A 22,593-nucleotide genomic window follows, 5' to 3' on the forward strand; every position below is an offset into this window, starting at 1 on the left:
GCATGCAAATTGTGTTTTATGTGCGACCATGACCTATTCTAGAAGCACAGGGTCAGAATTATACTGGTGCATGGAGACAAACTGAAAATGTAAAAATTCAATGGCAAAATTGCTGTCTTTTTCTACTCATTCACAAATAGTTAATGAATGTTATTAAATATGTACAGCAAAATGGAAGGCGTTTCAAATAGAAATCATGCTTCAAAAAAGAGTCAAATGAAAAATTATAATATATCCCTCCAGGTGTGACACTTGACATTTGCAGAGTGTCAAACCCCCATAAAATGTTGGGAGAGCGTTAGACTGAAGATCTAAAGGTCCCTGGTCCAATCCCGGGTTTCAGCAAATTCTTTTTCTTCACCGTTTACATTTTAAGGAGATATTAAACAAAGCACATGGATTGATCATGATCAAAAGGCCTAAAAATCTTAACTATCTACAGAAAACAAAATGTTAAAAATTTGAGAAACGGTAACTTTTTCCTTTTGAACACATGAATGTTTTTTAGTAATTTTTCCTCTATTTTGTCGCAGTCGCAGGTCGCAGTCTCCCCTGGAGGCGTGGGTTCAAATCCCACTTCTGACATCAACATTTAATTTCAAGAAACTTTATCTTCATTTATTGATTAGATGAGGTCAAACAAAACTTAGTAATGTGGTTTTGAAAAATTTCCTGAGAGTCTTTGGAGTGAATCTGAATTTGTCCTCTCAAAAAAGAATTCTAGGAACATCAAACAGATTTTTTGTGCATATGTCTGTTGTTCTTTTGGCACTAGAAAAATCCTTTGGACAGTCAATGAGGAGGGACTATTTCACCTCTTTGTGTTCTCTGTCCCTATTAGGGTAGGGAATCAACCTTCTACAGTGCTGTCATGAAATATATCTAGAAACGGATTTGCTGGTAAGTCTACTTTCATAGTTTTCACCTCATGCATCAATAGACCATAACGATACTTAATAAACAAAAACTTAACAAGTAGGTAATCATAGTTTAAAAAATGTGAAATGCCCATGTCATTCTGACATGTTTCAGCACATTTTGGGACAAATGGTCTCACTTTTAACAATCAATAAAATATTTTCTCTAAATTTTTGTCTCTTTTTTGCTCCAATTGTTTGCATCTCATAAAAAATAAAACTTGATGTAACATTATGCATGCAAATTGTGTTTTATGTGCGACCATGACCTATTCTAGAAGCACAGGGTCAGAATTATACTGGTGCATGGAGACAAACTGAAAATGTAAAAATTCAATGGCAAAATTGCTGTCTTTTTCTACTCATTCACAAATAGTTAATGAATGTTATTAAATATGTGAAGCAAAATGGAAGGCGTTTCAAATAGAAATCATGCTTCAAAAAACAGTCAAATGAAAAATTATAATATATCCCTCCAGGTGTGACACTTGACATTTGCAGAGTGTCAAACCCCCCATAAAATGTTGGGAGAGCGTTAGACTGAAGATCTAAAGGTCCCTGGTCCAATCCCGGGTTTCGGCCAAATGCTTTTTCTTCACCGTTTACATTTTAAGGAGATATTAAACAAAGCACATGGATTGATCATGATCAAAAGGCCTAAAAATCTTAACTATCTACAGAAAACAAAATGTTAAAAATTTGAGAAACGGTAACTTTTTCCTTTTGAACACATGAATGTTTTTTAGTAATTTTTCCTCTATTTTGTCGCAGTCGCAGGTCACAGTCTCCCCTGGAGGCGTGGATTCAAATCCCACTTCTGACATCAACATTTAATTTCAAGAAACTTTATCTTCATTTATTGATTAGATGAGGTCAAACAAAACTTAGTAATGTGGTTTTGAAAAATTTCCTGAGAGTCTTTGGAGTGAATCTGAATTTGTAGTCTCAAAAAAGAAGTCTAGGAACATCAAACAGATTTTTTGTGCATATGTCTGTTGTTCTTTTGGCACTAGAAAAATCCTTTGGACAGTCAATGAGGAGGGACTATTTCACCTCTTTGTGTTCTCTGTCCCTATTAGGGTAGGGAATCAACCTTCTACAGTGCTGTCATGAAATATATCTAGAAACGGATTTGCTGGTAAGTCTACTTTCATAGTTTTCACCTCATACATCAATAGACCATAACGATACTTAATAAACAAAAACTTAACAAGTAGGTAATCATAGTTTAAAAAATGTGAAATGCCCATGTCATTCTGACATGTTTCAGCACATTTTGGGACAAATGGTCTCACTTTTAACAATCAATAAAATATTTTCTCTAAATTTTTGTCTCTTTTTTGCTCCAATTGTTTGCATCTCATAAAAAATAAAACTTGATGTAACATTATGCATGCAAATTGTGTTTTATGTGCGACCATGACCTATTCTAGAAGCACAGGGTCAGAATTATACTGGTGCATGGAGACAAACTGAAAATGTAAAAATTCAATGGCAAAATTGCTGTCTTTTTCTACTCATTCACAAATAGTTAATGAATGTTATTAAATATGTACAGCAAAATGAAAGGCGTTTCAAATAGAAATCATGCTTCAAAAAACAGTCAAATGAAAAATTATAATATATCCCTCCAGGTGTGACACTTGACATTTGCAGAGTGTCAAACCCCCCATAAAATGTTGGGAGAGCGTTAGACTGAAGATCTAAAGGTCCCTGGTCCAATCCCGGGTTTTGGCAAAATGCTTTTTCTTCACCGTTTACATTTTAAGGAGATATTAAACAAAGCACATGGATTGATCATGATCAAAAGGCCTAAAAATCTGAACTATCTACAGAAAACAAAATGTTAAAAATTTGAGAAACGGTAACTTTTTCCTTTTGAACATATGAATGTTTTTTAGTAATTTTTCCTCTATTTTGTCGCAGTCGCAGGTCGCAGTCTCCCCTGGAGGCGTGGGTTCAAATCCCACTTCTGACATCAACATTTAATTTCAAGAAACTTTATCTTCATTTATTGATTAGTTGAGGTCAAACAAAACTTAGTAATGTGGTTTTGAAAAATTTCCTGAGAGTCTTTGGAGTGAATCTGAATTTGTCCTCTCAAAAAAGAACTCTAGGAACATCAAACAGATTTTTTGTGCATATGTCTGTTGTTCTTTTGGCACTAGAAAAATCCTTTGGACAGTCAATGACGAGGGACTATTTCACCTCTTTGTGTTCTCTGTCCCTATTAGGGTAGGGAATCAACCTTCTACAGTGCTGTCATGAAATATATCTAGAAACTGATTTGCTGGTAAGTCTACTTTCATAGTTTTCACCTCATACATCAATAGACCATAACGATACTTAATAAACAAAAACTTAACAAGTAGGTAATCATAGTTTAAAAAATGTGAAATGCCCATGTCCTTCTGACATGTTTCAGCACATTTTGGGACAAATGGTCTCACTTTTAACAATCAATAAAATATTTTCTCTAAATTTTTGTCTCTTTTTTGCTCCAATTGTTTGCATCTCATAAAAAATAAAACTTGATGTAACATTATGCATGCAAATTGTGTTTTATGTGCGACCATGACCTATTCTAGAAGCACAGGGTCAGAATTATACTGGTGCATGGAGACAAACTGAAAATGTAAAAATTCAATGGCAAAATTGCTGTCTTTTTCTACTCATTCACAAATAGTTAATGAATGTTATTAAATATGTACAGCAAAATGGAAGGTGTTTCAAATAGAAATCATGCTTCAAAAAACAGTCAAATGAAAAATTATAATATATCCCTCCAGGTGTGACACTTGACATTTGCAGAGTGTCAAACCCACCATAAAATGTTGGGAGAGCGTTAGACTGAAGATCTAAAGGTCCCTGATCCAATCCCGGGTTTCGGCCAAATGCTTTTTCTTCACCGTTTACATTTTAAGGAGATATTAAACAAAGCACATGGATTGATCATGATCAAAAGGCCTAAAAATCTTAACTATCTACAGAAAACAAAATGTTAAAAATTTGAGAAACGGTAACTTTTTCCTTTTGAACACATGAATGTTTTTTAGTAATTTTTCCTCTATTTTGTCGCAGTCGCAGGTCACAGTCTCCCCTGGAGGCGAGGGTTCAAATGCCACTTCTGACATCAACATTTAATTTCAAGAAACTTTATCTTCATTTATTGATTAGATGAGGTCAAACAAAACTTAGTAATGTGGTTTTGAAAAATTTCCTGAGAGTCTTTGGAGTGAATCTGAATTTGTCCTCTCAAAAAAGAACTCTAGGAACATCAAACAGATTTTTTGTGCATATGTCTGTTGTTCTTTTGGCACTAGAAAAATCCTTTGGACAGTCAATGAGGAGGGACTATTTCACCTCTTTGTGTTCTCTGTCCCTATTAGGGTAGGGAATCAACCTTCTACAGTGCTGTCATGAAATATATCTAGAAACGGATTTGCTGGTAAGTCTACTTTCATAGTTTTCACCTCATACATCAATAGACCATAACGATACTTAATAAACAAAAACTTAACAAGTAGGTAATCATAGTTTAAAAAATGTGAAATGCCCATGTCATTCTGACATGTTTCAGCACATTTTGGGACAAATGGTCTCACTTTTAACAATCAATAAAATATTTTCTCTAAATTTTTGTCTCTTTTTTGCTCCAATTGTTTGCATCTCATAAAAAATAAAACTTGATGTAACATTATGTATGCAAATTGTGTTTTATGTGCGACCATGACCTATTCTAGAAGCACAGGGTCAGAATTATACTGGTGCATGGAGACAAACTGAAAATGTAAAAATTCAATGGCAAAATTGCTGTCTTTTTCTACTCATTCACAAATAGTTAATGAATGTTATTAAATATGTACAGCAAAATGGAAGGCGTTTCAAATAGAAATCATGCTTCAAAAAACAGTCAAATGAAAAATTATAATATATCCCTCCAGGTGTGACACTTGACATTTGCAGAGTGTCAAACCCCCCATAAAATGTTGGGAGAGCATTAGACTGAAGATCTAAAGGTCCCTTTTCCAATCCCGGGTTTCGCCAAAATGCTTTTTCTTCACCGTTTACATTTTAAGGAGATATTAAACAAAGCACATGGATTGATCATGATCAAAAGGCCTAAAAATCTTAACTATCTACAGAAAACAAAATGTTAAAAATTTGAGAAACGGTAACTTTTTCCTTTTGAACATATGAATGTTTTTTAGTAATTTTTCCTCTATTTTGTCGCAGTCGCAGGTCGCAGTCTCCCCTGGAGGCGTGGGTTCAAATCCCACTTCTGACATCAACATTTAATTTCAAGAAACTTTATCTTCATTTATTGATTAGATGAGGTCAAACAAAACTTAGTAATGTGGGTTTGAAAAATTTCCTGAGAGTCTTTGGAGTGAATCTGAATTTGTCCTCTCAAAAAAGAACTCTAGGAACATCAAACAGATTTTTTGTGCATATGTCTGTTGTTCTTTTGGCACTAGAAAAATCCTTTGGACAGTCAATGAGGAGGGACTATTTCACCTCTTTGTGTTCTCTGTCCCTATTAGGGTAGGGAATCAACCTTCTACAGTGCTGTCATGAAATATATCTAGAAACGGATTTGCTGGTAAGTCTACTTTCATAGTTTTCACCTCATACATCAATAGACCATAACGATACTTAATAAACAAAAACTTAACAAGTAGGTAATCATAGTTTAAAAAATGTGAAATGCCCATGTCCTTCTGACATGTTTCAGCACATTTTGGGACAAATGGTCTCACTTTTAACAATCAATAAAATATTTTCTCTAAATTTTTGTCTCTTTTTTGCTCCAATTGTTTGCATCTCATAAAAAATAAAACTTGATGTAACATTATGCATGCAAATTGTGTTTTATGTGCGACCATGACCTATTCTAGAAGCACAGGGTCAGAATTATACTGGTGCATGGAGACAAACTGAAAATGTAAAAATTCAATGGCAAAATTGCTGTCTTTTTCTACTCATTCACAAATAGTTAATGAATGTTATTAAATATGTACAGCAAAATGGAAGGCGTTTCAAATAGAAATCATGCTTCAAAAAACAGTCAAATGAAAAATTATAATATATCCCTCCAGGTGTGACACTTGACATTTGCAGAGTGTCAAACCCCCCAGAAAATGTATAGATATGGCTGAAATAGCTCAGTTGGGCGAGCGTTAGACTGAAGATCTAAAGGTCACTGGTCCAATCCCGGGTTTCATCGAAATGCTTTTTCTTCACCGTTTACATTTTAAGGAGATATTAATCAAAGCACATGGACTGATCATGATCAAAAGGCCTAAAAATCTTACCTATCTACAGAAAACAAAATGTTAAAAATTTGAGAAATTGTAACTTTTTCCTTTTGAACACAAGAATGTTTTTTAGTAATTTTTCCTCCTCTATTTTGTTTTATTTCAGATTGACTTAGCTGTAAGAGGATTAAAAGGTAACCTGATAGCTGAAACAGACAGCACTTATCAGACACTAGCTGAATGATTATAGTCAGCTTGTTTGACTTTGAAACACTGAGGCATTACTGAGACAAATGTCCTTAAAAAATATGCTGTGGACAAAGTCAAAAAGGCAAAAAACACAAGCTCCACACAGGTCCGTCATCTTTAATTTGAAATATAGGAGGTTTCTACTTTAATGGTGAGACAAAGCATCTACATATTTGACATTGCTCCAGTGAGTAGAGCCCACTTAAAAATGTATGGGTTGCTTGTCTCTGCAAGCAAAAGCTGGGCACTAAACTGGCATACTTGCAATGCTGGATGGTTCAGAGTGAAAACACCTATAGGCTGACAATAGTAATTGCAGGTGTTGATTAACTCATTGTGCAAAATAATTTCTAAAATGTGGTCACTTTGGGAGGTTTTCTGCTGTTTTGGTACTCTGCAAATTTCATCTGCAAGGTATTCCTGCAAAATCTGCATTGCAAAACCCAAATAGGGCTCTTCCTTTCAAAGCCCTGCTGTGTGGCCAAACAGTAGTTTCTGAAGAAATGTGGTGCATCACCGCATTTGTGAGAAATCTAACATTTCTAATATCCAAACAAAATAAATGGAGGTTTAGAAATTAATGCAGACGAAAAGTACGCATATAAAAAATGTTATTTATTGACTTTTTTGGGGTGGTGTGACAAGTTTTTAATCACAAGGAATGGTAACATTTCTGCTGACTAGCATGGAAGGAGTTAAGTTCCAATTGCATACCGAAGTCAGGATGGCCGAGTGGTCTAAGGCGCTGCGTTAAGGTCGCAGTCTCCCCTGGAGGTGTGGGTTCAAATCTCACTTCTGACATTAACATTTAATTTCATGAAACTTTATCTTCATTTATTGATTAGATGAGGTCAAACAAAACTTAGTAATGTGGTTTTGAAAAATTTCCTGAGAGTCTTTGGAGTGAATCTGAATTTGTCCTCTCAAAAAAGAACTCTAGGAACATCAAACAGATTTTTTGTGCATATGTCTGTTGTTCTTTTGGCACTAGAAAAATCCTTTGGACAGTCAATGAGGAGGGACTATTTCACCTCTTTGTGTTCTCTGTCCCTATTAGGGTAGGGAATCAACCTTCTACAGTGCTGTCATGAAATATATCTAGAAACAGATTTGCTGGTAAGTCTACTTTCATAGTTTTCACCTCATACATCAATAGACCATAACGATACTTAATAAACAAAAACTTAACAAGTAGGTAATCATAGTTTAAAAAATGTGAAATGCCCATGTCCTTCTGACATGTTTCAGCACATTTTGGGACAAATGGTCTCACTTTTAACATTAACAATCAATAAAATATTTTCTCTAAATTTTTGTCTCTTTTTTGCTCCAATTGTTTGCATCTCATAAAAAATAAAACTTGATGTAACATTATGCATGCAAATTGTGTTTTATGTGTGACCATGACCTATTCTAGAAGCACAGGGTCAGAATTATACTGGTGCATGGAGACAAACTGAAAATGTAAAAATTCAATGGCAAAATTGCTGTCTTTTTCTACTCATTCACAAATAGTTAATGAATGTTATTAAATATGTACAGCAAAATGGAAGGCGTTTCAAATAGAAATCATGCTTCAAAAAACAGTCAAATGAAAAATTATAATATATCCCTCCAGGTGTGACACTTGACATTTGCAGAGTGTCAAACCCCCCAGAAAATGTATAGATGTGGCTGAAATAGCTCAGTTGGGAGAGCGTTAGACTGAAGATCTAAAGGTCCCTGGTCCAATCCCGGGTTTCGTCAAAATGCTTTTTCTTCACCGTTTACATTTTAAGGAGATATTAATCAAAGCACATGGACTGATCATGATCAAAAGGCCTAAAAATCTTACCTATCTACAGAAAACAAAATGTTAAAAATTTGAGAAATTGTAACTTTTTCCTTTTGAACACATGAATGTTTTTTAGTAATTTTTCCTCTATTTTGTTTTATTTCAGATTGACTTAGCTGTAAGAGGATTAAAAGGTAACCTGATAGCTGAAACAGACAGCACTTATCAGACACTAGCTGAATGATTATAGTCAGCCTGTTTGACTTTGAAACACTGAGGCATTACTGAGACAAATGTCCTTAAAAAATATGCTGTGGACAAAGTCAAAAAGGCAAAAAACACAAGCTCCACACAGGTCCGTCATATTTAATTTGAAATATAGGAGGTTTCTACTTTAATGGTGAGACAAAGCATCTACATATTTGACATTGCTCCAGTGAGTAGAGCCCACTTAAAAATGTATGGGTTGCTTGTCTCTGCAAGCAAAAGCTGGGCACTAAACTGGCATACTTGCAATGCTGGATGGTTCAGAGTGAAAACACCTATAGGCTGACAATAGTAATTGCAGGTGTTGATTAACTCATTGTGCAAAATAATTTCTAAAATGTGGTCACTTTGGGAGGTTTTCTGCTGTTTTGGTACTCTGCAAATTTCATCTGCAAGGTATTCCTGCAAAATCTGCATTGCAAAACCCAAATAGGGCTCTTCCTTTCAAAGCCCTGCTGTGTGGCCAAACAGTAGTTTCTGAAGAAATGTGGCGCATCACCGCATTTGTGAGAAATCTAACATTTCTAATATCCAAACAAAATAAATGGAGGTTTAAAAATTAATGCAGACGAAAAGTACGCATATAAAAAATGTTATTTATTGACTTTTTTGGGGTGGTGTGACAAGTTTTTAATCACAAGAAATGGTAACATTTCTGCTGACTAGCATGGAAGGAGTTAAGTTCCAATTGCATATCGAAGTCAGGATGGCCGAGCGGTCTAAGGCGCTGCGTTCAGGTCGCAGACTCCCACTTCTCCCACTTCTGACATCAACATTTAATTTCAAGAAACTTTATCTTCATTTATTGATTAGATGAGGTCAAACAAAACTTAGTAATGTGGTTTTGAAAAATTTCCTGAGAGTCTTTGGAGTGAATCTGAATTTGTCCTCTCAAAAAAGAACTCTAGGAACATCAAACAGATTTTTTGTGCATATGTCTGTTGTTCTTTTGGCACTAGAAAAATCCTTTGGACAGTCAATGAGGAGGGACTATTTCACCTCTTTGTGTTCTCTGTCCCTATTAGGGTAGGGAATCAACCTTCTACAGTGCTGTCATGAAATATATCTAGAAACGGATTTGCTGGTAAGTCTACTTTCATAGTTTTCACCTCATACATCAATAGACCATAACGATACTTAATAAACAAAAACTTAACAAGTAGGTAATCATAGTTTAAAAAATGTGAAATGCCCATGTCCTTCTGACATGTTTCAGCACATTTTGGGACAAATGGTCTCACTTTTAACATTAACAATCAATAAAATATTTTCTCTAAATTTTTGTCTCTATTTTGCTCCAATTGTTTGCATCTCATAAAAAATAAATCTTGATGTAACATTATGCATGCAAATTGTGTTTTATGTGCGACCATGACCTATTCTAGAAGCACAGGGTCAGAATTATACTGGTGCATGGAGACAAACTGAAAATGTAAAACTTCAATGGCAAAATTGCTGTCTTTTTCTACTCATTCACAAATAGTTAATGAATGTTATTAAATATGTACAGCAAAATGGAAGGCGTTTCAAATAGAAATCATGCTTCAAAAAACAGTCAAATGAAAAATTATAATATATCCCTCCAGGTGTGACACTTGACATTTGCAGAGTGTCAAACCCCCCAGAAAATGTATAGATATGGCCGAAATAGCTCAGTTGGGAGAGCGTTAGACTGAACATCTAAAGGTCCCTGGTCCAATCCCGGGTTTCAGCAAATTCTTTTTCTTCACCGTTTACATTTTAAGGAGATATTAAACAAAGCACATGGATTGATCATGATCAAAAGGCCTAAAAATCTTAACTATCTACAGAAAACAAAATGTTAAAAATTTGAGAAACGGTAACTTTTTCCTTTTGAACACATGAATGTTTTTTAGTAATTTTTCCTCCTCTATTTTGTTTTATTTCAGATTGACTTAGCTGTAAGAGGATTAAAAGGTAACCTGATAGCTGAAACAGACAGCACTTATCAGACACTAGCTGAATGATTATAGTCAGCTTGTTTGACTTTGAAACACTGAGGCATTACTGAGACAAATGTCCTTAAAAAATATGCTGTGGACAAAGTCAAAAAGGCAAAAAACACAAGCTCCACACAGGTCCGTCATCTTTAATTTGAAATATAGGAGGTTTCTACTTTAATGGTGAGACAAAGCATCTACATATTTGACATTGCTCCAGTGAGTAGAGCCCACTTAAAAATGTATGGGTTGCTTGTCTCTGCAAGCAAAAGCTGGGCACTAAACTGGCATACTTGCAATGCTGGATGGTTCAGAGTGAAAACACCTATAGGCTGACAATAGTAATTGCAGGTGTTGATTAACTCATTGTGCAAAATAATTTCTAAAATGTGGTCACTTTGGGAGGTTTTCTGCTGTTTTGGTACTCTGCAAATTTCATCTGCAAGGTATTCCTGCAAAATCTGCATTGCAAAACCCAAATAGGGCTCTTCCTTTCAAAGCCCTGCTGTGTGGCCAAACAGTAGTTTCTGAAGAAATGTGGTGCATCACCGCATTTGTGAGAAATCTAACATTTCTAATATCCAAACAAAATAAATGGAGGTTAAGAAATTAATGCAGACGAAAAGTACGCATATAAAAAATGTTATTTATTGACTTTTTTGGGGTGGTGTGACAAGTTTTTAATCACAAGGAATGGTAACATTTCTGCTGACTAGCATGGAAGGAGTTAAGTTCCAATTGCATACCGAAGTCAGGATGGCCGAGTGGTCTAAGGCGCTGCGTTAAGGTCGCAGTCTCCCCTGGAGGCGTGGGTTCAAATCCCACTTCTGACATTAACATTTAATTTCATGAAACTTTATCTTCATTTATTGATTAGATGAGGTCAAACAAAACTTAGTAATGTGGGTTTGAAAAATTTCTTGAGAGTCTTTTGAGTGAATCTGAATTTGTCCTCTCAAAAAAGAACTCTAGGAACATCAAACAGATTTTTTGTGCATATGTCTGTTGTTCTTTTGGCACTAGAAAAATCCTTTGGACAGTCAATGAGGAGGGACTATTTCACCTCTTTGTGTTCTCTGTCCCTATTAGGGTATGGAATCAACCTTCTACAGTGCTGTCATGAAATATATCTAGAAACGGATTTGCTGGTAAGTCTACTTTCATAGTTTTCACCTCATGCATCAATAGACCATAACGATACTTAATAAACAAAAACTTAACAAGTAGGTAATCATAGTTTAAAAAATGTGAAATGCCCATGTATTTCTGACATGTTTCAGCACATTTTGGGACAAATGGTCTCACTTTTAACAATCAATAAAATATTTTCTCTAAATTTTTGTCTCTTTTTTGCTCCAATTGTTTGCATCTCATAAAAAATAAAACTTGATGTAACATTATGCATGCAAATTGTGTTTTATGTGCGACCATGACCTATTCTAGAAGCACAGGGTCAGAATTATACTGGTGCATGGAGACAAACTGAAAATGTAAAAATTCAATGGCAAAATTGCTGTCTTTTTCTACTCATTCACAAATAGTTAATGAATGTTATTAAATATGTACAGCAAAATGGAAGGCGTTTCAAATAGAAATCATGCTTCAAAAAACAGTCAAATGAAAAATTATAATATATCCCTCCAGGTGTGACACTTGACATTTGCAGAGTGTCAAACCCCCCAGAAAATGTATAGATATGGCCGAAATAGCTCAGTTGGGAGAGCGTTAGACTGAATATCTAAAGGTCCCGGGTTTCGGCAAAATGCTTTTTCTTCACCGTTTACATTTTAAGGAGATATTAAACAAAGCACATGGGCTGATCATGATCAAAAGGCCTAAAAATCTTAACTATCTACAGAAAACAAAATGTTAAAAATTTGAGAAACGGTAACTTTTTCCTTTTGAACACATGAATGTTTTTTAGTAATTTTTCCTCTATTTTGTTTTATTTCAGATTGACTTAGCTGTAAGAGGATTAAAAGGTAACCTGATAGCTGAAACAGACAGCACTTATCAGACACTAGCTGAATGATTATAGTCAGCTTGTTTGACTTTGAAACACTGAGGTATTACTGAGACAAATGTCCTTAAAAAATATGCTGTGGACAAAGTCAAAAAGGCAAAAAACACAAGCTCCACACAGGTCCGTCATCTTTAATTTGAAATATAGGAGGTTTCTACTTTAATGGTGAGACAAAGCATCTACATATTTGACATTGCTCCAGTGAGTAGAGCCCACTTAAAAATGTATGGGTTGCTTGTCTCTGCAAGCAAAAGCTGGGCACTAAACTGGCATACTTGCAATGCTGGATGGTTCAGAGTGAAAACACCTATAGGCTGACAATAGTAATTGCAGGTGTTGATTAACTCATTGTGCAAAATAATTTCTAAAATGTGGTCACTTTGGGAGGTTTTCTGCTGTTTTGGTACTCTGCAAATTTCATCTGCAAGGTATTCCTGCAAAATCTGCATTGCAAAACCCAAATAGGGCTCTTCCTTTCAAAGCCCTGCTGTGTGGCCAAACAGTAGTTTCTGAAGAAATGTGGTGCATCACCGCATTTGTGAGAAATCTAACATTTCTAATATCCAAACAAAATAAATGGAGGTTTAAAAATTAATGCAGACGAAAAGTACGCATATAAAAAATGTTATGTATTGACTTTTTTGGGGTGGTGTGACAAGTTTTTAATCACAAGAAATGGTAACATTTCTGCTGACTAGCATGGAAGGAGTTAAGTTCCAATTGCATATCAAAGTCAGGATGGCTTTCTAAGGCGCTGCGTTAAGGTCGCAGTCTCCCCTGGAGGCGTGGGTTCAAATCCCACTTCTGACATCAACATTTATCTTCATTTATTGATTAGATGAGGTCAAACAAAACTTAGTAATGTGGGTTTGAAAAATTTCCTGAGAGTCTTTGGAGTGAATCTGAATTTGTCCTCTCAAAAAAGAACTCTAGGAACATCAAACAGATTTTTTGTGCATATGTCTGTTGTTCTTTTGGCACTAGAAAAATCCTTTGGACAGTCAATGAGGAGGGACTATTTCACCTCTTTGTGTTCTCTGTCCCTATTAGGGTAGGGAATCAACCTTCTACAGTGCTGTCATGAAATCTATCTAGAAACGGATTTGCTGGTAAGTCTACTTTCATAGTTTTCACCTCATGCATCAATAGACCATAACGATACTTAATAAACAAAAACTTAACAAGTAGGTAATCATAGTTTAAAAAATGTGAAATGCCCATGTCCTTCTGACATGTTTCAGCACATTTTGGGACAAATGGTCTCACTTTTAACAATCAATAAAATATTTTCTCTAAATTTTTGTCTCTTTTTTGCTCCAATTGTTTGCATCTCATAAAAAATAAAACTTGATGTAACATTATGCATGCAAATTGTGTTTTATGTGCGACCATGACCTATTCTAGAACCACAGGGTCAGAATTATACTGGTGCATGGAGACAAACTGAAAATGTAAAAATTCAATGGCAAAATTGCTCTCTTTTTCTACTCATTCACAAATAGTTAATGAATGTTATTAAATATGTACAGCAAAATGGAAGGCGTTTCAAATAGAAATCATGCTTCAAAAAACAGTCAAATGAAAAATTATAATATATCCCTCCAGGTGTGACACTTGACATTTGCAGAGTGTCAAACCCCCCATAAAATGTTGGGAGAGCGTTAGACTGAAGATCTAAAGGTCCCTGGTCCAATCCCGGGTTTCGGCAAAATGCTTTTTCTTCACCGTTTACATTTTAAGGAGATATTAAACAAAGCACATGGATTGATCATGATCAAAAGGCCTAAAAATCTTAACTATCTACAGAAAACAAAATGTTAAAAATTTGAGAAACGGTAACTTTTTCCTTTTGAACACATGAATGTTTTTTAGTAATTTTTCCTCTATTTTGTCGCAGTCGCAGGTCGCAGTCTCCCCTGGAGGCGTGGGTTCAAATCCCACTTCTGACATCAACATTTAATTTCAAGAAACTTTATCTTCATTTATTGATTAGATGAGGTCAAACAAAACTTAGTAATGTGGTTTTGAAAAATTTCCTGAGAGTCTTTGGAGTGAATCTGAATTTGTCCTCTCAAAAAAGAACTCTAGGAACATCAAACAGATTTTTTGTGCATATGTCTGTTGTTCTTTTGGCACTAGAAAAATCCTTTGGACAGTCAATGAGGAGGGACTATTTCACCTCTTTGTGTTCTCTGTCCCTATTAGGGTAGGGAATCAACCTTCTACAGTGCTGTCATGAAATATATCTAGAAACGGATTTGCTGGTAAGTCTACTTTCATAGTTTTCACCTCATACATCAATAGACCATAACGATACTTAATAAACAAAAACTTAACAAGTAGGTAATCATAGTTTAAAAAATGTGAAATGCCCATGTCATTCTGACATGTTTCAGCACATTTTGGGACAAATGGTCTCACTTTTAACAATCAATAAAATATTTTCTCTAAATTTTTGTCTCTTTTTTGCTCCAATTGTTTGCATCTCATAAAAAATAAAACTTGATGTAACATTATGCATGCAAATTGTGTTTTATGTGCGACCATGACCTATTCTAGAAGCACAGGGTCAGAATTATACTGGTGCATGGAGACAAACTGAAAATGTAAAAATTCAATGGCAAAATTGCTGTCTTTTTCTACTCATTCACAAATAGTTAATGAATGTTATTAAATATGTACAGCAAAATGGAAGGCGTTTCAAATAGAAATCATGCTTCAAAAAAGAGTCAAATGAAAAATTATAATATATCCCTCCAGGTGTGACACTTGACATTTGCAGAGTGTCAAACCCCCATAAAATGTTGGGAGAGCGTTAGACTGAAGATCTAAAGGTCCCTGGTCCAATCCCGGGTTTCAGCAAATTCTTTTTCTTCACCGTTTACATTTTAAGGAGATATTAAACAAAGCACATGGATTGATCATGATCAAAAGGCCTAAAAATCTTAACTATCTACAGAAAACAAAATGTTAAAAATTTGAGAAACGGTAACTTTTTCCTTTTGAACACATGAATGTTTTTTAGTAATTTTTCCTCTATTTTGTCGCAGTCGCAGGTCGCAGTCTCCCCTGGAGGCGTGGGTTCAAATCCCACTTCTGACATCAACATTTAATTTCAAGAAACTTTATCTTCATTTATTGATTAGATGAGGTCAAACAAAACTTAGTAATGTGGTTTTGAAAAATTTCCTGAGAGTCTTTGGAGTGAATCTGAATTTGTCCTCTCAAAAAAGAATTCTAGGAACATCAAACAGATTTTTTGTGCATATGTCTGTTGTTCTTTTGGCACTAGAAAAATCCTTTGGACAGTCAATGAGGAGGGACTATTTCACCTCTTTGTGTTCTCTGTCCCTATTAGGGTAGGGAATCAACCTTCTACAGTGCTGTCATGAAATATATCTAGAAACGGATTTGCTGGTAAGTCTACTTTCATAGTTTTCACCTCATGCATCAATAGACCATAACGATACTTAATAAACAAAAACTTAACAAGTAGGTAATCATAGTTTAAAAAATGTGAAATGCCCATGTCATTCTGACATGTTTCAGCACATTTTGGGACAAATGGTCTCACTTTTAACAATCAATAAAATATTTTCTCTAAATTTTTGTCTCTTTTTTGCTCCAATTGTTTGCATCTCATAAAAAATAAAACTTGATGTAACATTATGCATGCAAATTGTGTTTTATGTGCGACCATGACCTATTCTAGAAGCACAGGGTCAGAATTATACTGGTGCATGGAGACAAACTGAAAATGTAAAAATTCAATGGCAAAATTGCTGTCTTTTTCTACTCATTCACAAATAGTTAATGAATGTTATTAAATATGTGAAGCAAAATGGAAGGCGTTTCAAATAGAAATCATGCTTCAAAAAACAGTCAAATGAAAAATTATAATATATCCCTCCAGGTGTGACACTTGACATTTGCAGAGTGTCAAACCCCCCATAAAATGTTGGGAGAGCGTTAGACTGAAGATCTAAAGGTCCCTGGTCCAATCCCGGGTTTCGGCCAAATGCTTTTTCTTCACCGTTTACATTTTAAGGAGATATTAAACAAAGCACATGGATTGATCATGATCAAAAGGCCTAAAAATCTTAACTATCTACAGAAAACAAAATGTTAAAAATTTGAGAAACGGTAACTTTTTCCTTTTGAACACATGAATGTTTTTTAGTAATTTTTCCTCTATTTTGTCGCAGTCGCAGGTCACAGTCTCCCCTGGAGGCGTGGATTCAAATCCCACTTCTGACATCAACATTTAATTTCAAGAAACTTTATCTTCATTTATTGATTAGATGAGGTCAAACAAAACTTAGTAATGTGGTTTTGAAAAATTTCCTGAGAGTCTTTGGAGTGAATCTGAATTTGTAGTCTCAAAAAAGAAGTCTAGGAACATCAAACAGATTTTTTGTGCATATGTCTGTTGTTCTTTTGGCACTAGAAAAATCCTTTGGACAGTCAATGAGGAGGGACTATTTCACCTCTTTGTGTTCTCTGTCCCTATTAGGGTAGGGAATCAACCTTCTACAGTGCTGTCATGAAATATATCTAGAAACGGATTTGCTGGTAAGTCTACTTTCATAGTTTTCACCTCATACATCAATAGACCATAACGATACTTAATAAACAAAAACTTAACAAGTAGGTAATCATAGTTTAAAAAATGTGAAATGCCCATGTCATTCTGACATGTTTCAGCACATTTTGGGACAAATGGTCTCACTTTTAACAATCAATAAAATATTTTCTCTAAATTTTTGTCTCTTTTTTGCTCCAATTGTTTGCATCTCATAAAAAATAAAACTTGATGTAACATTATGCATGCAAATTGTGTTTTATGTGCGACCATGACCTATTCTAGAAGCACAGGGTCAGAATTATACTGGTGCATGGAGACAAACTGAAAATGTAAAAATTCAATGGCAAAATTGCTGTCTTTTTCTACTCATTCACAAATAGTTAATGAATGTTATTAAATATGTACAGCAAAATGAAAGGCGTTTCAAATAGAAATCATGCTTCAAAAAACAGTCAAATGAAAAATTATAATATATCCCTCCAGGTGTGACACTTGACATTTGCAGAGTGTCAAACCCCCCATAAAATGTTGGGAGAGCGTTAGACTGAAGATCTAAAGGTCCCTGGTCCAATCCCGGGTTTTGGCAAAATGCTTTTTCTTCACCGTTTACATTTTAAGGAGATATTAAACAAAGCACATGGATTGATCATGATCAAAAGGCCTAAAAATCTGAACTATCTACAGAAAACAAAATGTTAAAAATTTGAGAAACGGTAACTTTTTCCTTTTGAACATATGAATGTTTTTTAGTAATTTTTCCTCTATTTTGTCGCAGTCGCAGGTCGCAGTCTCCCCTGGAGGCGTGGGTTCAAATCCCACTTCTGACATCAACATTTAATTTCAAGAAACTTTATCTTCATTTATTGATTAGTTGAGGTCAAACAAAACTTAGTAATGTGGTTTTGAAAAATTTCCTGAGAGTCTTTGGAGTGAATCTGAATTTGTCCTCTCAAAAAAGAACTCTAGGAACATCAAACAGATTTTTTGTGCATATGTCTGTTGTTCTTTTGGCACTAGAAAAATCCTTTGGACAGTCAAAGACGAGGGACTATTTCACCTCTTTGTGTTCTCTGTCCCTATTAGGGTAGGGAATCAACCTTCTACAGTGCTGTCATGAAATATATCTAGAAACTGATTTGCTGGTAAGTCTACTTTCATAGTTTTCACCTCATACATCAATAGACCATAACGATACTTAATAAACAAAAACTTAACAAGTAGGTAATCATAGTTTAAAAAATGTGAAATGCCCATGTCCTTCTGACATGTTTCAGCACATTTTGGGACAAATGGTCTCACTTTTAACAATCAATAAAATATTTTCTCTAAATTTTTGTCTCTTTTTTGCTCCAATTGTTTGCATCTCATAAAAAATAAAACTTGATGTAACATTATGCATGCAAATTGTGTTTTATGTGCGACCATGACCTATTCTAGAAGCACAGGGTCAGAATTATACTGGTGCATGGAGACAAACTGAAAATGTAAAAATTCAATGGCAAAATTGCTGTCTTTTTCTACTCATTCACAAATAGTTAATGAATGTTATTAAATATGTACAGCAAAATGGAAGGTGTTTCAAATAGAAATCATGCTTCAAAAAACAGTCAAATGAAAAATTATAATATATCCCTCCAGGTGTGACACTTGACATTTGCAGAGTGTCAAACCCACCATAAAATGTTGGGAGAGCGTTAGACTGAAGATCTAAAGGTCCCTGATCCAATCCCGGGTTTCGGCCAAATGCTTTTTCTTCACCGTTTACATTTTAAGGAGATATTAAACAAAGCACATGGATTGATCATGATCAAAAGGCCTAAAAATCTTAACTATCTACAGAAAACAAAATGTTAAAAATTTGAGAAACGGTAACTTTTTCCTTTTGAACACATGAATGTTTTTTAGTAATTTTTCCTCTATTTTGTCGCAGTCGCAGGTCACAGTCTCCCCTGGAGGCGAGGGTTCAAATGCCACTTCTGACATCAACATTTAATTTCAAGAAACTTTATCTTCATTTATTGATTAGATGAGGTCAAACAAAACTTAGTAATGTGGTTTTGAAAAATTTCCTGAGAGTCTTTGGAGTGAATCTGAATTTGTCCTCTCAAAAAAGAACTCTAGGAACATCAAACAGATTTTTTGTGCATATGTCTGTTGTTCTTTTGGCACTAGAAAAATCCTTTGGACAGTCAATGAGGAGGGACTATTTCACCTCTTTGTGTTCTCTGTCCCTATTAGGGTAGGGAATCAACCTTCTACAGTGCTGTCATGAAATATATCTAGAAACGGATTTGCTGGTAAGTCTACTTTCATAGTTTTCACCTCATACATCAATAGACCATAACGATACTTAATAAACAAAAACTTAACAAGTAGGTAATCATAGTTTAAAAAATGTGAAATGCCCATGTCATTCTGACATGTTTCAGCACATTTTGGGACAAATGGTCTCACTTTTAACAATCAATAAAATATTTTCTCTAAATTTTTGTCTCTTTTTTGCTCCAATTGTTTGCATCTCATAAAAAATAAAACTTGATGTAACATTATGTATGCAAATTGTGTTTTATGTGCGACCATGACCTATTCTAGAAGCACAGGGTCAGAATTATACTGGTGCATGGAGACAAACTGAAAATGTAAAAATTCAATGGCAAAATTGCTGTCTTTTTCTACTCATTCACAAATAGTTAATGAATGTTATTAAATATGTACAGCAAAATGGAAGGCGTTTCAAATAGAAATCATGCTTCAAAAAACAGTCAAATGAAAAATTATAATATATCCCTCCAGGTGTGACACTTGACATTTGCAGAGTGTCAAACCCCCCATAAAATGTTGGGAGAGCATTAGACTGAAGATCTAAAGGTCCCTTTTCCAATCCCGGGTTTCGCCAAAATGCTTTTTCTTCACCGTTTACATTTTAAGGAGATATTAAACAAAGCACATGGATTGATCATGATCAAAAGGCCTAAAAATCTTAACTATCTACAGAAAACAAAATGTTAAAAATTTGAGAAACGGTAACTTTTTCCTTTTGAACATATGAATGTTTTTTAGTAATTTTTCCTCTATTTTGTCGCAGTCGCAGGTCGCAGTCTCCCCTGGAGGCGTGGGTTCAAATCCCACTTCTGACATCAACATTTAATTTCAAGAAACTTTATCTTCATTTATTGATTAGATGAGGTCAAACAAAACTTAGTAATGTGGGTTTGAAAAATTTCCTGAGAGTCTTTGGAGTGAATCTGAATTTGTCCTCTCAAAAAAGAACTCTAGGAACATCAAACAGATTTTTTGTGCATATGTCTGTTGTTCTTTTGGCACTAGAAAAATCCTTTGGACAGTCAATGAGGAGGGACTATTTCACCTCTTTGTGTTCTCTGTCCCTATTAGGGTAGGGAATCAACCTTCTACAGTGCTGTCATGAAATATATCTAGAAACGGATTTGCTGGTAAGTCTACTTTCATAGTTTTCACCTCATACATCAATAGACCATAACGATACTTAATAAACAAAAACTTAACAAGTAGGTAATCATAGTTTAAAAAATGTGAAATGCCCATGTCCTTCTGACATGTTTCAGCACATTTTGGGACAAATGGTCTCACTTTTAACAATCAATAAAATATTTTCTCTAAATTTTTGTCTCTTTTTTGCTCCAATTGTTTGCATCTCATAAAAAATAAAACTTGATGTAACATTATGCATGCAAATTGTGTTTTATGTGCGACCATGACCTATTCTAGAAGCACAGGGTCAGAATTATACTGGTGCATGGAGACAAACTGAAAATGTAAAAATTCAATGGCAAAATTGCTGTCTTTTTCTACTCATTCACAAATAGTTAATGAATGTTATTAAATATGTACAGCAAAATGGAAGGTGTTTCAAATAGAAATCATGCTTCAAAAAACAGTCAAATGAAAAATTATAATATATCCCTCCAGGTGTGACACTTGACATTTGCAGAGTGTCAAACCCCCCAGAAAATGTATAGATATGGCCGGAATAGCTCAGTTGGGAGAGCGTTAGACTGAAGATCTAAAGGTCCCTGGTCCAATCCCGGGTTTCTGCAAAATGCTTTTTCTTCACCGTTTACATTTTAAGGAGATATTAAACAAAGCACATGGGCTGATCATGATCAAAAGGCCTAAAAATCTTAACTATCTACAGAAAACAAAATGTTAAAAATTTGAGAAACGGTAACTTTTTCCTTTTGAACACATGAATGTTTTTTAGTAATTTTTCCTCTATTTTGTTTTATTTCAGATTGACTTAGCTGTAAGAGGATTAAAAGGTAACCTGATAGCTGAAACAGACAGCACTTATCAGACACTAGCTGAATGATTATAGTCAGCTTGTTTGACTTTGAAACACTGAGGCATTACTGAGACAAATGTCCTTAAAAAATATGCTGTGGACAAAGTCAAAAAGGCAAAAAACACAAGCTCCACACAGGTCCGTCATCTTTAATTTGAAATATAGGAGGTTTCTACTTTAATGGTGAGACAAAGCATCTACATATTTGACATTGCTCCAGTGAGTAGAGCCCACTTAAAAATGTATGGGTTGCTTGTCTCTGCAAGCAAAAGCTGGGCACTAAACTGGCATACTTGCAATGCTGGATGGTTCAGAGTGAAAACACCTATAGGCTGACAATAGTAATTGCAGGTGTTGATTAACTCATTGTGCAAAATAATTTCTAAAATGTGGTCACTTTGGGAGGTTTTCTGCTGTTTTGGTACTCTGCAAATTTCATCTGCAAGGTATTCCTGCAAAATCTGCATTGCAAAACCCAAATAGGGCTCTTCCTTTCAAAGCCCTGCTGTGTGGCCAAACAGTAGTTTCTGAAGAAATGTGGCGCATCACCGCATTTGTGAGAAATCTAACATTTCTAATATCCAAACAAAATAAATGGAGGTTTAGAAATTAATGCAGACGAAAAGTACGCATATAAAAAATGTTATTTATTGACTTTTTTGGGGTGGTGTGACAAGTTTTTAATCACAAAGAATGGTAACATTTCTGCTGACTAGCATGGAAGGAGTTAAGTTCCAATTGCATATCAAAGTCGGGATGGGCGAGCGGTCTAAGGCGCTGGGTTCAGGTGGCAGTCTCTGTTAAAAATTTGAGAAACGGTAACTTTTTCCTTTTGAACACATGAATGTTTTTTAGTAATTTTTCCTCTATTTTGTCGAAGTCGCAGGTCGCAGTCTTCCCTGGAGGCGTGGGTTCAAATCCCACTTCTGACATCAACATTTAATTTCAAGAAACTTTATCTTCATTTATTGATTAGATGAGGTCAAACAAAACTTAGTAATGTGGTTTTGAAAAATTTCCTGAGAGTCTTTGGAGTGAATCTGAATTTGTCCTCTCAAAAAAGAACTCTAGGAACATCAAACAGGTTTTTTTGTGCATATGTCTGTTGTTCTTTTGGCACTAGAAAAATCCTTTGGACAGTCAATGAGGAGGGACTATTTCACCTCTTTGTGTTCTCTGTCCCTATTAGGGTAGGGAATCAACCTTCTAAAGTGCTGTCATGAAATATATCTAGAAAC

General features: G+C 34.9%; 2 non-coding genes across 2 annotated transcripts; both read left to right on the plus strand.

Moving 5' to 3' along the window:
• Positions 1 to 7,142: 7,142 nt before the first annotated feature.
• On the plus strand, positions 7,143 to 7,225 carry TRNAL-AAG (transfer RNA leucine (anticodon AAG)). The gene has a single exon. It is a non-coding gene; the product is annotated as a tRNA-Leu (tRNA).
• Positions 7,226 to 11,176: 3,951 nt separating this feature from the next.
• Positions 11,177 to 11,259, plus strand: TRNAL-AAG (transfer RNA leucine (anticodon AAG)). Its single transcript has one exon. It is a non-coding gene; the product is annotated as a tRNA-Leu (tRNA).
• Positions 11,260 to 22,593: the final 11,334 nt, after the last annotated feature.

This window comes from Dendrobates tinctorius, unplaced genomic scaffold (genome assembly GCF_039654945.1).
Source record: "Dendrobates tinctorius isolate UK_male_01 unplaced genomic scaffold, ASM3965494v1 ptg000350l, whole genome shotgun sequence".
NCBI classification, from domain to species: Eukaryota; Metazoa; Chordata; class Amphibia; order Anura; family Dendrobatidae; genus Dendrobates; species Dendrobates tinctorius.